General features: G+C 40.4%; 1 protein-coding gene and 1 long non-coding RNA gene across 5 annotated transcripts in view; one reads left to right on the top strand and one right to left on the bottom strand.

The window, feature by feature from the left end:
- The window catches only part of LOC107975155 (uncharacterized), a 64,504-nt gene extending 49,531 nt beyond the window's left edge, over positions 1-14,973 (top strand). Inside the window, exons 2-3 of the long non-coding RNA XR_001718449.4 lie at positions 10,297-10,455; positions 14,366-14,973. This is a non-coding gene — a long non-coding RNA (uncharacterized LOC107975155). The remainder of the gene's footprint in view (positions 1-10,296; positions 10,456-14,365) is intronic.
- Positions 1-17,808, bottom strand: part of RCAN2 (regulator of calcineurin 2) — a 272,477-nt gene that overhangs the window by 105,024 nt on the left and 149,645 nt on the right. The window lies entirely within an intron of this gene.

Genomic DNA, 17,808 nt, shown 5'->3' on the forward strand with positions numbered 1-17,808 from the left:
ATCTGAACTCAGACTAAATCAATTCAGGCAGCGTTAGCTAGGAACTGAGTCATAGCTGTTGTTGCAGCCGAGTGCTTATGTTTGCAAAAAGCAGGAGGAGGGGAATCTGACACCAGAGTTTCTTCTTTGAGGTGGGGGAGGTGTAATTCTGCAGATGAGCCTCCTGAGGTTAAGGTTTGACAATTTTCTGCCTTCCAGATGAGCAGGAAGTTGAGGCATTTTGCAAATTGCTTGGCTTCTGTTAATTGCTCTGTGCCACTCGGAGCAGCCACACATGTTCTGGGCATCCTAATGCATCCTGGGCATGGGCTGAATAGAAATCCGTTCTTGGAGTGACTAAAGAGCTGGTCGTCTGTCATTTAGGGAGCATGGTAAGAGGAGATAATTAGAGGTTTGTGGAAATTCTATTTGAAGACTATAAGTGCAGACCAGTAACGCTAAGAGCACCCTTCCAAGCTCAGGATTTCAGGCTGTCTCCAAGGTCATTCAAACCAAAAGCAGTTCATGGAAAGGAGTTACAGCAAATATTTCACACGGGGACAGATGGCAGGGTCTAATGGGCAAACTCACTGATGTGGCTCAGAGCTTGTCAGATCCTCGGGGCTTGACTTCACCTGAGACTTTGAACACATCCCTTTGCTTTCTCAGGCTTTTTTCCTGATTATAAATCCCTGAAGGGCAAGGCCACAGATAATTTACCTTTATATCTTGAGTCTTTCACAGATTGCCTGGCACAAGAAGATGATACTTGTTTAATAAATAAATCAATCAAACAGGAATAGCCTCCGTTCACAGGAGTGACCAAAGGAAAAATTTCCAATTGTTTTTTATTTTATCATTAGTTATACAAGTCCCAGTAGAACTCACTAACATTGTAGCAGCATCTATCCTTAAGAGTTCAGTTGTATCTTCAGTGGCCACTGGAACATCCTGATTTATAACAGATTGGTACTTTTCTAACATATGACTGGACAAAAGCCTCCCAATTTTACATGCAGATGAGAAAGGTGACATTTCAGACTGAGAGTAGAAGCTTTCTCATTTGTCCTCATTGGTCTACACTTGAGTCCAATGTTCCCCTTCAACAAGGCATTTTCTATGCTAAAGGTAATCAGGCCACAAATATGGATATTTAGACTGATGAAACTGTGTGTGTGTGTCTTTGTGCATTTGTTCAAGTGGCATTTATTTCGCTGTCCAGGACACTGTGGGAAATATTAAGTCATATATGCATATAATCCAACTAATATCAAGTAATGACTATGCAAAGCTCTGCATCTGATACTCTCAAGGATAAAATGATGAAAAAGCACATGTCACTATCATCAATGGGCTTAAAATCCAGGGGAGGAGATAAGACATGGAGACCAACATTTCACAAGGCAGGGATGGTGATGGCTGAATAGGTATAGGAAGTGTTCAGTGGGAGCACTGGAGAAAGAGCAATGAATGCTGAATGCTGGATCCCATGTTAGGATGGCAGGTGAGCATCAAAGAGGGGGAGGAAATTTCTGCTCTGACCTTGAAATACGGGAAAGATACTGGCAGACAGAGAAGTGAGGGGTGCCCTTCAGCTAGGTAAAAACAGACTAGAAATGTCCAAAGGAAAGAATAAGGCATTTGGATGCAAAACTCACTCAGGGTTAAATCTGGCTGGAGCCTGAAGTATACAAGGCAGCCGGAGCCAGATGATGCAAAACCTGGCCAACATGAAGTACCAGGCAGCTTTTGAAAAGGTAAATGGGGGATCTACCTGTACAAGTGTAGCTAAAATGTAAAGTAATACAAAGATGAATGTGATTTTGAATATCACTGGCATCTGTTCAAGAGGCAAAACAAAGAAATGAATATTTTTTCATATGCCATGGCATATCCTAAAATTTATTTTTTACATTTCACAGCATACTGGTAAATGTTTAACAATCAGCTCTCTGAAAAGAAACATTTCAATTTTTAGCATTCGTCAATTTCTATGGTGTAAATATGCTCATCATGGCTGATTTCCAGCAGTCAGTGTGAAGTCAAACTGAATACAAAGTTGGGAAGACATGCATGTAATCTGCTCACACAGGCTGTTCCAGCACATCACTGTTTCATACTCATGAAAACGTTGTGCCATATCAGTGACAGTTCATCCATAGAGGCAAAGTCCACGTGTGCCCAGAGCCCATCAAGAAACAACAGCAAAGTAGAAGCAACACATTCTAATCATTGCTCTGTTTACATAAGGGGCTGTATGAATTATTTCACACTTTATGTTTAGGAAAGAGCTATAAAAGATAAACATTGCTGTGATATGCCCTGACCAGAGGACATTATCCAGGAAGCAAAGCCCTACTTGAAGTTGTAAAATAGGCAGTTTTTTTTTTTTTCTGATGTATCCTCAGCTTTCCCTTTCTAATTTGATTCTGCCCTACAGATTCCTTCCTGCTATCCAAGCACCCACTAACTTTATGCTTTCCTCTTTTAAAATATCTTTTCAAGGACAGTTGTCAACTCATCTGTATAAGCATTAAATGACTGATAACTCATAGTATTATCCCTCCCAGAGGAATCCATATTTTAATAAGAGACAGAGTCTTAAGTTGGGCAAATTGTGTTTTTAGGGCAGAGTTCTAGGCATCAAGAGCAGATGATTTGTGGGGCAAAGGAACTTTCCAGTAACTCTGAACTAAAATTAGTGGGTTTTAAACCCCCAAATTATTGGGTTTTTAATAGTCATTCGTCTATACAATATGGTCATTTTCCTATTGGCTAGAGAGCCCAGGAGGCTCCCCTGTTATAACAGTGTCCTGTTTCTCTAGAGTTTTGTTTGTTTGTTTGTTTGTTTGTTTGAGATACAGTCTCATTCTATCACCAGGCTGGAGTGCAGTGGCACGATCTCAGCTCACTGCAACCACCACCTCCCGGGTTCAAATGATTCTCCTGCCTCAGCTTCCCTAGTAGCTGGGACTACAGGCACGGGCCACCACGCCCAGCTAATTTTTGTATTTTTAGAAGAGATGGGGTTTCACCATGTTGGCCAGGAGGGTCTCAATCTCTTGACCTCATGATCCGCCCATGCTGGCCTCCCAAAGTGCTGGGATTCCAGGCTTGAGCCACCGCTCCTAGCCGAGAATGTGTTTTTTTATAGCTAGGGGCTGACTTGCAGCCTTGGAGGTGTCTAGAATATAGATATACTTTGGCCAATGGCTACAAGGCCTTGTAAACACTAGACTTGGATTATTCTCCCACTTCATCTCATATCATTCTCACCTTTCTTCACTCCTCTTGTTCCAGCCCAATTGGCCTTATTGGTGTTCCAAAAAAAAAAAAAAGAAACAAACAAAGAAAAAAATTCCAAGCTCATTCCCATCTCAGGCCCTTTGCACTTGCTATTCCCTCTCTCTGAAAATATTCAGATCTCTTCATGGCTTGCTCCTTCTTATCATCTGGATCTCCGCTCAGATCACATCTCTTTGGAAAAGTATTCCCCAATCAGCTAAAATAAAAATTGTGTGCACATTTTTACACACACAGAGTCAATCACTATCCTGGCATCTTCATTTTAACTTTCTTCACAGCACTTTTCGCTACCTAAAATTATTCTGTTCATTTATTTCTTTATGTGTCCACTGCTTGTCCTCACAACTAGAATTTAATCTCCATAAAAGCAGAGATTTTTGCCTATTCTGTTCCCTGCTTATTCCCAGGGGCTAGAAGGATGCCTGACACTTAGGAGTTACTCTAATAAACATCTGAAAGATGAATGGATATATACACAAATGAATCTAAAAAGGCAAGTAGAGAGACTCAAACCAATAGAGGTGCCTCCTAGATCTAGGAGTTGCAGGGAGGCTTTTGCAGAAGGGCTGCAAAGGCATGGTGAGTTCGGTGATAACCTCTCATCTCTGAGAGCTGAGTCCTGGCTTAGCTCTGTTCAGGAGTGTCCTTTCCAGCTGAAGTGGCCAGAAAACCTTGGGATTCATCCAAACCACTGCTCTTGCAATGACTGATCACACTGAGGAAAGGATGCATTATGCACAGACCCCTTGGACAGAGGCCATTGCCCTCCCTTCAGTTCAGGCAATTCTCTAAAAGGATGGACAGCTGAGCTGATACACTCACCTCCATCTCAGCAGGAGGAGATGCACACCTTCCAATCCCAGAGGAAGCTGTGGTAGCAGCAGCCAAGCCTGTTTGGCTAATGAGCATAGAAGTTCCCATTACAGCTATGGGTTGTCAAAGGCTCTGCTCCTTCTGTATGGCCTTCTGGATCATCTGTTTTTTAAATGTTTATTATGGAGAATTTCAAATATATTCAGCAGAAGAGAGAATATAATAATGAGCCTTCATGTATCCACCACCCAGGTGCAAGAATAATTAACAAGGGGCCAATCTTGCTTCCTCTCTGCTAGTCACTCTCAGAGTGTGGTCCCCAGACCAACAGCATCAACATCACTTGTGAGCTTATTAGAAAGGCAGATTCTTGGGCCCCACCCAAGACTGAATCAGACACTCTGGAGGGAACACCAGTATCTGTATTTTAATAAGCCCTCCAGGTGATTCTGATGCAAGCTCAAGCCTGAAAACCACAGCTCCATGTCTTCACCCACTTCCATACTCACTCCAGATTATTTTGCAGCAGGTGCCTGGCATCATATCATTTCATTTATAAATATTTCAGTATATATCTCTAAAAGACAAAGGATTCCTCTTTTGAAATCACAATACGTACCATCACACAATTCGAAAAGCAAGAATATTTCCTTAGTATCACCAAACGTCCTGCCAGGGTTCAAATTTCTCCAGCTGTACTATGATGTCCTCTCACTTCCCATCCTTTCTCCCCCTCTCCTTGGTCGCATCCTGGTGTTCCTTCTCTTCCTTCTTTCCTCTTTAATAGTTTGCTTATTTAAATTGGGATCCAAACTACTGTGTCTCTCATGTTTCTTTTAATCTATAGAGTTCTCCTCCATTTCTTTTTCTAATTCCTTGCAGTTTGTTGGTGGTGATGAAGCCATGTTATTTGTCTTTTAGAATTTACATATAGTGGAAATTTAGAAACTCGACACAGTGTAGTTTAACAGATTTTTCTGTTGCCTGTAGGTTCTGTTGTTTAGATCCAGATGCTTAAGGGATTCAGGTCTGGCAAGACTCCTTCCTAGATGGTGCTATGTGTACTTCTATCAGTGGGTACATAGAGTCTGGCTGTCTCTCTTTTGTGGTATTAGTGCCTTCATGCTCAATGTCTAGGTGCGTTCATTTATTAGGATTTACACAATGATGATATTCCTCCTTCATTTATTCATGGAACACTTCCATTAAGAGGAACTACTTCACATCTACTATTTAGTTACTTTGAGCCATGGTTTTTGTAATAAAGGCAAAAATAAATATTTGCTTCTTTTCCTTTATTAATTAAAAACTTTTTATGAGATATGTTGCCCAGGCTGGTCTCCAATTCCTGGCCTCAAGTGATCCTCCTGCCTCAGCCTCCAGAGTCACTGGGATTACAGGCTTGAGACACTGCATTCAGTTTTTTTTTTTTTCATGATTTACTTCCCTATTATCCTGCAAAGATCACTGAGGGTTTTTTCATTTTTATTTTTAAAGTATCATTAGGAATTAATGGATTAAACATATGTGATGGTTAAACATATTAAACGTATAAAACTACAATACATTGAGGTTTAATCTTATTAATGCTCAAATTGCCCATCTTTAGCTAGTGGGAGTTTAATCAGGTTAGTTCCTGAGTCCTCTGACAAATCTTCAAAGGGCACTTACCTTATGGTATGACAAGATGTTCCAGACTCATCTTGTTCATTTCCTGCCTTAGATAAGGAGTCAGGCATTTCTCCAAGGAACCCCAGTTCCACTTGGTAAATATTTCAACATATTTTAAGATATCAATCTAGAGGCTTAGAGGAGCTCTTTGTACTGGGTTGGGTATTGTTTATAAGCCTTTTTAGTGAACAGAGCTAGAAAATATGTAAATATTTTAAAGATAACATATGCCATGAGTTCAGATTGATCATTCCATTTCAGATCCAGGACTACAGAGATTCTGCTAAAACACATAAGTCTTACATTTGTATCCCTTTCTTTCACACCAGATATCTTCGTTCTTACCAGCAACATAATTGGCTAGTTGCCTTATCCCACACTATAGGCACAACAGCCTTGGAATCACAATATTAATGCAACCAGAAAGAGTTTAAGATTTTTTTCCAGTTATTTTTGTCCTTAGAGTATATCCCATAAAGCATATACAAATTATGTCTTACAGTCATTTAGAATAGCACATCTATTCCACCAACTAAAGACTAAGTTAGGTTCATCTGTTTTTGATGCCTAATGATTGTTTTTCTCTTTAATTTTGTGTTATAATTATATAAAATATTTCCATGGCTCAAAAACCAAAACTACAGATCTATAAAGAAATCCAGCTTCTATCCCTGTGATCAAAATATTCTTTCTTTCCTTCTCATACATCCTTATTGTTTAGCCTCTCTCATTTTAAAAATTCTTTTTTTTTAATCTGATTTTTTTTATTATACTTTAAGTTTTAGGGTACATGTGCACAATGTGCAGGTTAGTTACATATGTATACATGTGCCATGCTGGTGTGCTGCACCCATTAACTCATCATTTAGCATTAGGTATATCTCCTAAAGTTATCCCTCCCCCCTCCTCCCACCCCACAACAGTCCCCAGAGTGTGATGTTCCCCTTCCTGTGTCCATGTGTTCTCATTGTTCAATTCCCACCTATGAGTGAGAATATGTAGTGTTTGGTTTTTTGTTCTTGTGATAGTTTACTGAGAATGATGATTTCCAATTTCATCCATGTCATTACAAAGGACATGAACTCATCATTTTTATGGCTGTATAGTATTCCATGGTGTATATGTGCCACATTTTCTTAATCCAGTCTATCATTGTTGGACATTTGGGTTGGTTCCAAGTCTTTGCTATTGTGAATAGTGCTGCAATAAACATATGTGTGCATGTGTCTTTATAGCAGCATGATTTATAGTCCTTTGGGTATATACCCAGTAATGGGATGGCTGGATCAAATGGTATTTCTAGTTCTAGATCCCTGAGGAATCGCCACACTGACTTCCACAATGGTTGAACTAGTTTACAGTTCCACCAACAGTGTAAAAGTGTTCCTATTTCTCCACATCCTCTCCAGCACATGTTGTTTCCTGACTTTTTAATGATTGCCATTCTAACTGGTGTGAGATGGTATCTCATTGTGGTTTTGATTTCCATTTCTCTGATGGCCAGTGATGATGAGCATTTTTTCATGTGTTTTTTGGCTGCCTAAATGTCTTCTTTTGAGAAGTGTCTGTTCATGTCCTTTGCCCACTTTTTGATGGGGTTGTTTGTTTTTTTCTTGTAAATTTGTTTGAGTTCATTGTAGATTCTGGATATTAGCCCTTTGTCAGATGAGTAACAAGTATATGTGTATATTATTTTCCCAACCTTTATCCCATAAATGATAGTACACTTTGCTCACTATTTTCTGTCTTGGTCTTAATCACCATAAAATGTGATGCTGGTGATCACACCATAGTAATATGTAGAAATAGGCCTTTTCCTTTTTACACCTGTATAGTATTCAACTATTTGGATTTACCAACGTTTCTGCAATTAGTCCCCATTTGGGTTGTTTCCAGCCTTTCGCTATTAAATAATGCAGCAATGGATAGACTTTGAATTTTCATATTTTGTTACTGTATCTTTGGGACACATTTTAGAGTGGAAACACTGGGTTAAAAGGCAAATGCCTATGTAATTTTGCTAGCTCTTGCCAAATTTTTCTCCATAGGAATTGTACTATTTTTCTTCCCCACCAGCAATTTATGAGAAAGTTTGTTTCTCCACAGTATGTGTTTCAGAATGCATTGGACATTTTCCCATCTGGTGGGTAAGATGTGATTATCTCAGTGAAGCTTTGATTTGCATTTCTCTTTCTGTAGGCGCACATATTTCTACAAGTGAACTCAGCCAGCATTGTCTGAATCAATGCCTTCCAATCTTTTCTCCAGCTAATTCAGATTCTGTTACTGACACTAGCAATCAAGATATCCTAAACACACACTAGAGACCTCAATGAGTTTTCTAGTTTATATTTCTCTTATTATGAGCAAGGTGTTAACGTTTGTTCCTATGGTAAAGAGTCACCTGTGTTTCTTCCATTATGATACCTCACTTGAGTCTGTCCATCACATGCAAAAACACATTCTCACCTCAGGGCCTTTGCGCTTGGCCATCCCTCTGTCTAGAACACTATTCCCATCATTGTGGCAGGGTTCATCTTTCCACTGCATTCATGTCTCTGCTTAAATGTCCCTCCTCAAAAGGCCTGTCTTAATCAGCCTATCTAAGTAGCACTCCTTTCACTATCTCCTTAGCCTGCATTATTTTTCTTCCAAGCACTTACCACTAATGGATACTGTATATTTATTTGCATAGTTGTTATCTCCCTCCCTCCAAGGAAAGCCAGCTCCTTGAGAAGTGGGCTCCTCTACCTTGCCCACAGCTATATCTCCAAGTGCCCCCAAACAACAAGGCCTGCCATGCAGTGAGAGCTCAGTGAGTGTGTTGGATGAATGAATACATGAATGAATGAATGGAATTCTTTTGCTTGGAAAGCCAGCAGAGAACAGGTACTGTCACACAGACAAGAAAGAAATCTACAACCTAGGTCCCTATAAAGGAGAGTGAACCTGAGAAGGGAGGCTGAGGTAAATGAAGATGACACAGGTCACTGGACAATGGGGATGGTGGGGTGGGGGCAGGAGAGGTCCATGAGAAGTCATAGGGACAATGAAAAAGGAAGAGGGGCACAAAATGCAATCCACATTCTCCCCATTGTGTAGAAGGTCCATGCTAAGTGGCAGCTGCAGTGCCCTCAGGCAGACTCAGGCACAGTGCTCATTCCACCACTGCCCAGTTAGCACCTTACTGCTGCTGAGGCCCCACAGATACCTTACAGCTAATCACTGAGTGGCACTCCTAAGAAGCCACTGTCATTTCTTCTTTGCCGTACCTTCCTCCCCGGGTCCAAGAGTTTTATCCCTGCCTTAATTGGTTCTTTAGGAAGACATATTTTCCCCTTTCCATCCTCAATATCAGAACCAAGTGCATTCATTCTGGGCAGTACCATGTTTAAGAAGCTGACACACTCGAAAAATTACAGGGATGAAAATAAAGAGGGTGTTTGCTCAGCATCCCTGTCTTCTGGGCATTGCATTCTCTGGAAACTTCTCCTTCTCCTCCCATATTGGATGTGTCTGAAGGAGGCCCTTAGCTGGCTGGTCAGACTTCTCATGAGGATTTTCCAAACCTAAACTGGGTCAAAAGCACCAGTCCCCTGTGATGTCAGAAGCTTGGGACTGTTGCTGCTGTGTTTTTCTCTTGTGCCTTTGAATTAAGTCAAATTAGAAACAGAAAGAAAAAGTGGAGAAAGGACATCAAATTCTGGAAGCATCGGAGTCCTCATTTTCAGTCACTTTGGAGGCCCAGTGATGCCCTGTCCTGCCATGAGTCTCATTATTCAACTCTTCCTTTGGTTATTTTAATATGCTAGCATTATCCCAACCAATGCCTCTCTTTTTCCTCAACCCAATTCAGGTATTGTTTCTGTCACTAACAACTAAAAAAGTCCTGTTCAATACACACACAAGGACAAACCTAGATTAAATAACAAAGGACAATAAAGTGGGAGTCAATCATTGGGAACTAGATATTCACGTTTTCAAATGATTCCATGGAAAGGACGCTCCTCCTTCTCCCAAGCAGTCTTGAGATGAGGGGGCAGGCATCATCCTAAACCTTCCTCTTGAGGTCCCAACAGGAGTCTCAGCATGGATTTCTACAAAGACAACCTTGGTAGGGATCTTTTTATCTCCACTCCCTTTATCTTACTAATCTCCCTTTCAGGATATAGTGCTATCTATCTAGTTTTTGGGCCACCTGCTTAGAAAATCTGCATTTTGGTGTGATACCTACCTCTGTTTAGAATGTCATATTTATTAACTTATGTTATCTCAGTTGAAATTTGGAATTTATCATCCTATCATGCTATCATTTCCTTAGGGCTAACTTTGTGAAGGAACTCTGTAAACATTCATAGGAGTTAATGTACTTAAACTTCACCATAGGACCCATTTAGAGATTATGTAATTTGCCCAAGGACAACTAGCTGGACAGTGGGTGAGCTAAATTATATCCAAATGCCTTGTCTTCAAAGTGTGAACTCTTAACTTCTCAACATTTCTGCTATACAAACTTGTACATTCTAGAGGAGGGATGATGAACACATCTGCACTTTGGAAAGAATTACAGTGGTGATGTGAAGACACAGTTGGAAAGCAGCAAAAGTAGGAGGGAAAGAAATTGGCATCTCGAAGTAACTTTAGAAGAACAGAAATCAACTTGGCTGAATTTCTTGGTTGAAATCTGTAAGTAGCAATGAGCACTGCTGGAGACATTGTAGAAATATAAGAGAACTCAGTGACTAGACTAGATGGGGTGGTTTTCAGAGACAGCAAGGCAGGTGCTAAAGGGTCAAGGTTTCAAAGTCTTATCTCTAAGGGGAAGATGGTGCCAAGGACAAGGGAAAGTTCCTTAAAGATATGAAAGGTCTCACCCACTGAAAAAGATCAAGAAAGGCTTCAAGGAAAAAGAAGGGCATGTGATGTGGATGCTGGATAGAGCTAAGGTGAATCGAAGCCTTGTAGGCAAGGATAGGGATGTGTTTAAAGACCAGTGAACAGCTTATTTAATTGGAATGGAAAGCCTGAGCAGGGCATGATGGGTTACAATAAGATTGGAAAGGAGGGTCATGGCCGCATAGCTGAGGACTTTGAGTGCCAGGGTTAAGAGTGGGCATATTGCATCCAGTAAGGTATGTGAATCTATCAACAGTTCTTGAAAAGAGTGGTGCAAGAGGTTAAACTGAAGTGGTGAAGGATTGTAAATGTTGGTGACTCCAAAACTCTTGCCAGAGGCAATAGGGGTTGGATTATGGAGATGCAGTAGTAATATAAGAAAGGAAATGAATGTGGGAAACACCACGGAGATAAAGTGTTTAGAGTTTAACAATTAATTGGCTATCAAGGTAATGATCTGGGGATGGGGAATAAAGTGAGGAGAAAAACACATTGGAAGTACCAAAAAAAAAAAAAAGCACAGGGAGAAGTGTTCAAAGGAGATTCTAAGGGTTTCAGTCTGGGTAGATCATGGTAACTGTAACTGAAATAGCTTAGTTATACAGATGACAAGAGTACATTTGTGACATACATACATGACAATGAGACACACATACACATTTGCTCATTTCAATCTGTAGCTAATATCATTTATCTCCATGTTAAAAAAAAGCAAAAAAAAATTAAAAAAAGAAGAAGGGGAAGGATAAAAAATGAGATTACTTCTTACAATGGTAAGAGATACTCGTTTTTATTGGCACTAATTAAGGAAGAATATTATTGCAGTACTGTTATAGTTCTGAGTAGTCAAAACTCTAGAAGCAGATTCCTTTTCACTGCTTTTCTTCTCGTGCTAAAACCTACAGCATGAGAAAAGCAACACAGAAATCTGTGAATTGTGGTCCTTCTATGCAGCTATTTTTAATCTTTCAAAAATGCCTAGACTTTAGTTTGAGGTGTAAACATGTGAAAGTATTTGATGAGCCTTACTCTTTATTTAAATTTAAAGGATTTTAAAGTGCAAAAAGACTTCTAGAAAAGCAAACGTACCATATTTGGACCTGAACATCTAATCTTCTCACCAAACCTGATCCTCTTTCTGTATTTCCTGTTTTAACTGTGACACCACCTTCCACCCCACTCACCTTTCATCGTAACTGTAGTCATCTTTGAATTCTTCCATTGGCAATCCATAGCTTGATTTGGGTTCAGGGCTGGTTAAGCCAGAGGCTCAGTGAAGTTATCACAAGGTGCTGTCTCTCTAGCTCCGTCTTCTGAAGGTCAGTGTCATTCTAAAGCTGATTCCCAGGACAGCTGCCGGTAGTGCCCTCTGCCTTTATTTTATTCCACAACAGGGACACTTGGGTCACCTGTTCACCTCTGAACATGACTGTGGCTGGGCTAGGGAATGTGCTGATTTAACATTCTGGAGAAAAAGCCAATTTAGACTCACCCCTAGAGTGAGGAGTGGTATCAGTTTTCCCTGAAGTGTGGGCTGCATGGGAATGGAAGGATATGCAAGTAAAAATCTAGATTAGGAGTAGAGGGATGCTGGGCAGGCACCCACCAGTGTCACCACTGCTTCAATTCCTATACCTGACAGAGCACTTGGATGCAAATGATAGGAAATATCTTTGGCTAAGTAGCAGAACAGTAACATATAGGGGATGAGCAGGTGGCTCTTACAGAGTTAACAAGAATCTTGAGAAACAGCTTCAGAAACTAGGTAGAAACCAAGAAGGTCTAAGATGCAGAAGACCACAGCCAAAATGAACAGAAACCAGTGTAGCTAGGATACCACCACTGGAACCCTCCCAATGCTGTCCTCATCACTGCTCTTGTGCTGCTATAAGTGATCACTAACTGTCCCTGTGACTTTGTGTCACACCCTCTAGAGTCAAAAGTTCAGGTGTGGTGTCTCATTGGTCAAGCCCGAGTCACGCACCCCAACCCCAACTGCCAGGAAGCCTGGCTAGGGTAATCTTAATCTTCATTGCCTCTTTGTGGCATGTAACAACCCCACCATAGGCAATGGGGAGTGAATTTCCCCGGTATAGAAAGTGCATTAGAATGCTGGGCAACTCAAAAATAACAAAGGTCTGTTATGAGCCTTCTACTCACTCTGCTTCCCTGCTGATCCCACCTTCTTATTCAGTACCACCAGATTTGGCTTTGTGTGAACTAGTTCTGTGAATTATACCACTCCCCTGGTTCAAATACCTTCACTGCTTTTCCATTGCTGTTAGGCCAGGCATGGTGGCTCACGCTTATAATCCCAGCACTTTGGGAGGCCAAGGTGGGTGGATCACTTGAGGTCAGGAGTTCGAGGCCAGCCTGGCCAATGTGGTGAACCCCAGTCTCTAATAAACATACAAAAAAAAAATAGCCGGGTATGGTGATGCATGCCTGTAATACCAGCTACTCAGGAAGCTGAGGCAGGAGAATTGCTTGAACCCAGGAGGTGGAGGTTGCAGTGAGCCAAGCTCGTGCCACTAGACTCCAGCCTGGGTGAAAAAGTGAGACCCTGTCTCAAAAAAAAAAAAAAAAAAAAAGAATTAAAGGGGGTTTCTTCATATGATGATATCAACCCACTATCAGTCCATCCATCCACCACCCACCCATCCAATGACTACTTATTGAATATACTATGTTCCCAGTATCAACCTAGGCACAGGCCATAGAAAGATGACAAGTCGCTATTCCTTTAAAGAGGTCTTGGTAGAAAGAAATGAAAAATTATAATATAATATAATATGATGTGGTATTATGTAATATACTATAAATTATATTGTCATAAATGATATGAATACAAAATGCAGTAGGAGCATAGGAGAAGTGTTTAAGTTTGGTGCAGGAAGGAGAGTTAGAGAAGATTTCTCTAAGGAAGCCACATTTTGCTGGATTTTGAGAGGTAAGTGGTTTTTCAGTTTTCTAAATGGTCAGCCAAGCAGAGAGTGACTTTTATATATAAACGGGGGCATAGAATGAGGTGTCAAAGTGTGAGAAACTATGAGTAGCCCAATATTGTTGGGCTGCCCAAAGTGGAGTTAGGGATCAGGGGTGGGAAGCTATGGGGAAGCAGCTAGACTATTAGACAGTGGCTTGACATGAAGAGCTTTGTGAGTTATGGGTAGGATTTTAAATTTTCTTCCTAATAGAAGAGAGAACCAGTAAAAGCTATGACAGTAGCCTCTTGACCATCCCTGCATTCAATTTCACCCCTTTTAAATCCATTCTGCAAATAATATGTGGCCGAGGGATCTTTGTACTAAGTAAATATTATCATATTATTGTCCGTGAAAGTAGAATGCAAAGTTGGAACCAGGGCCTGTATATATACAAAGGAGGGAAATGTTAGAATCCAATAGGAAAATAGGTTTCTGAGACTATACTGGGAATTTATTAGGCTACCTTAGTGGAAAGCCATTCTCCTCCACTAAAATAATGTATATTACTTTCACATACATAATGTACATGAATCCATTACAGCTGCTGCCCCACTAGATGGTATAAATAATTTATTTATCCTTGTATCCTCAGCACTTAGCACACTGCCTGCCATAAAGCAACTAATCAAGATAATGTCTGATAAATGAATGAAATAATGCATGAGTGAATGATAAGATAAGCTAATCACATCTTTGCTTCCTTTCATGGACAGATTATTTCTGAGATCTTCTACCCTAGTTGCAGCTCCACTTGCTACTACTACTACCAAGACAGTCTTTGGTGCTTGCCATGAAGTCTCCTACTCCACTATCCAACTCCTTAATTCCTCAAGCTTTGAGAATTTTAGAGATTTATACTGGAATTTAGGGACTTAGCCATGAAGTTTTAGATGTATTTACGCATATAAAGAGAGATAACTGAAAATCCACCCAAGGTTTGTGCTCCTCCTGTATAGTACAGAGTTGTTTCTGAAAAGTTGTTTCCCAATCAGGGCCCAGCTCTGGTGTGATCCTGTGACTGAGTTCTGGCCAATGGAGTGGGAGCAGAAAACAATTCATGCTACTTTCAGCCATAAGAACTTCCTTTAGAACCTTCATTTCTCTTCTTCAAGCTGACCTTGGGAGCGAAGTGTTGAAGATGGCAGAGCCTCTATCATTCTAGATCTTTGAAGGACTCCATGGAGCACACTCCTATTTCCTTCAACCCCCTCTTCTATCACATTGTGATGGGGTATTACAGGAGTGGGAAATAAGTCTCTCTTCTGGTAAGCTCTTGAAATTTTAGAGTGTATCTGGTAAAATAGAAATCATTACCTTAACTAATACAGCAGATGTATGTACATGTGTGTGTTGAAGTGTATTGCTGTAAATGCAAAATCTAATTTTATACAGAATCAAAAGCTAAATGGGGATAGAAACAGAAGCAAGAGGATTTAATCCTTGAATGAATCCTAGAAGGAAAACCTTTCTTTTAAAGTTAACTTGAATGTCTTAAATTAGCAAATTAGCAGGTAGCCATATCATTATTTGATGGATAGCATGTGTCAAGACAGAGACCAAGGGAGAAAACTGAGCTTAAGAAATGAGCATGAAAGCAAAACTGGTAAAATGAATGAGGTCAGAAAAAATTTTCTAGTAAAGTTACTAGTTGTAAAAAATCTTAATTAGTAATAGACACTTATCATTGATAAAATTTCAAATAAATAAGTAAGAAATAATTGGAAATACATTATGATTATATCTCTGAATCTTGTCAAGCTGCAGGCTGCCAATGCCCTGTACTTTAAAAAGATTCTACCTGCATAAAAATGGCAGGTAGAGCCATCAAATGACTTGCTCTGTATTTCTAAGCACTTGAAGGTCATCCTTAAAAGCAGGGGGGGTCAAATCTTTTGGCTTCCCTGGGCCACATTTGAAGAAGAAGAATTGTCTTGGGCCACACATAAAATACACTAGCACTAATGATAGCTGATGAACTAAAAAAAAAAATCATAAAAAAAATCATGTTTTAAGAAAGTTTACGAATTTGTGTTGGGCCAAATTCAAAGCTGTCCTGGGCCATAGGTTGGACAAGCTTGCTTAAAAGAAAGGCACTGGCCGGGGGCGGTGGCTCATGCCTGTATTCCCACCACTTTGGGAGCCTGAGGTGGGTGGATCATGAGGTCAGGAGTTTGAGACCAGCCTGGCCAACATGGTGAGACCCCCATCTCTACTAAAAATACAAAAATTAGCCAGGCATGGTGGCAGGCACCTGTAATCCCAGCTACTCAGGAGGCTGAGGCAGGAGAATCGCTTGAACCTGGGAGGTGGAGGTTGCAGTGAGCTGAGATCATGCCATTTCACTCCAGCCTGGGTGACAGAGCAAGACTCTGTCCCAAAAAAAGACATTTGGAAAAGTAAATGTCAGTCCTATATCTTTTTTTATTTACTCTTCCTTTTTAGGTAAGGGTTGTGGTAAATCAAAAAGCTGGGACAGAGGAAGGTAAGGAAGGAAATGTAAGAAGCCACAGGGAAATGCACAAAAAGGCTGTTTCTGTTATAAAATGGCAGGTTGATTATACACATTCACAACTGCTTAGATTGGGATTTGGGTTGGGGTGCCTTTTGGTTATGGAGGGCACCTTTGGAAATTCTGGAGCTTTGAGAAATCACATTCTTCTTTGACTGAGATATGTCTTTTGAGTGTAGTGTTAGAGTGTCAAGAGTAGAGAAACAAGAACCTGGCTATGAAAGACTGGCTCTAGGCTCAAGGAAAAGGGACAAAGACTTTTAGGTTACTTTCTAAGTCAACCAACCCTGGAATAGGAATAAGTAAGGAAAAAGAGTATCAGGGCAAATGCTCTATTAAAGAATAGTTATTGTGCATTTGGCTGGAGTTTTCTTTGTGCTGTGTCTCTGAGACATCTGGTATAGAAGGTGAAGTGGAGAAAGATGTAGAATGCCAGCGGTGGAAACATAAATCACCTTATCAAGAAGGAAGTTTTAGCCAGGACTGGTGGCTCATGCCTGTAAGTCCCAGCTACTCAGGAGGTTGAGGTGAGAGGATCACTTGAGTCCAGTAGTCCAAGGCTGCAGTGAGCTATGATTGTGTCACTATACTCCAGCCTGAGGATAGGGTGAGACCCTGTCTCTTAAGAGAAGAAAGAAAGAAAACAAAAAAGAATAAGCCACAAGAACACGACCTACATATAGAACATAGATTTTCTTTCAAACCCAGAGATCTGATGAAAGGACAGCCTAAATGAACCAAATTCCATAAAGCGGTAAGCCCTTCCCATGGGAGCAAAAGTACATGTTTGCTTTCATCCTTGGTGTAGTTGTGGGAGAAAGAATTTGCCATAGAGAGGCATAAGGAGAAACCAGATGAACTCACAGAAAACTTTTATGGTTTGATGTGGGCTAGAATAATGGATCAGAATCCCAAAGAGTCACAGCCAAAGAGTAAGTCTGTAAAACTAATACTTTATCTAGACTAGATTTAAATAGGGAAAAAGAGATCTGTGGGACAATATAAAGTATTCTAAATATGTATAATTAGAGTCTTGAAAGCAGAAGAGAGAGAGAGAATGATGCAGAGACATTTGAAGAAATAATAGCCAAGATTTTCCTCAAATCGATTAAAGATATTAATGCATAAATCCAGAAAACTCATCAAACTTCATGATAACCACACCTAGATGCGTCATAAACTCCTAAAATTCTAAATTAAACAGAAAATATCAAGCAGGAAGAAGAAAAAGACATTATACACAGGAGAACAACAACAGGAATTACTATTGACTTCTTATGGGAAACAAGGGTGGCCAGAATACAAGGGAACAACATATTTTTAAGTCAAGGAAAAAAAGATAAACTATCAACTATATTTCTATATTCAGCAAAAGATGGCCTTCAAACATGAAGGTAAACCCTTATGTATTTCACGTGAGAATGTAAAATGGTATAGCCACTTGGGAAAACAATTTTTTTTTTTTTTTTTTTGAGACAGAGTCTCGCTCTGTCGCCCAGGCTGGAGTGCAGTGGCGCAATCTCGGCTCACTGCAAGCTCCGCCTCCCGGGTTCATGCCATTCTCCTGCCTCAGCCTCCTGAGTAGCTGGGACTACAGGTGCCCGTCACCACGCCCGCCTAATTTTTTGTATTTTTAGTAGAGATGGG

This window comes from Pan troglodytes, chromosome 5 (genome assembly GCF_028858775.2).
Source record: "Pan troglodytes isolate AG18354 chromosome 5, NHGRI_mPanTro3-v2.0_pri, whole genome shotgun sequence".
Lineage (NCBI taxonomy): Eukaryota > Metazoa > Chordata > Mammalia > Primates > Hominidae > Pan > Pan troglodytes.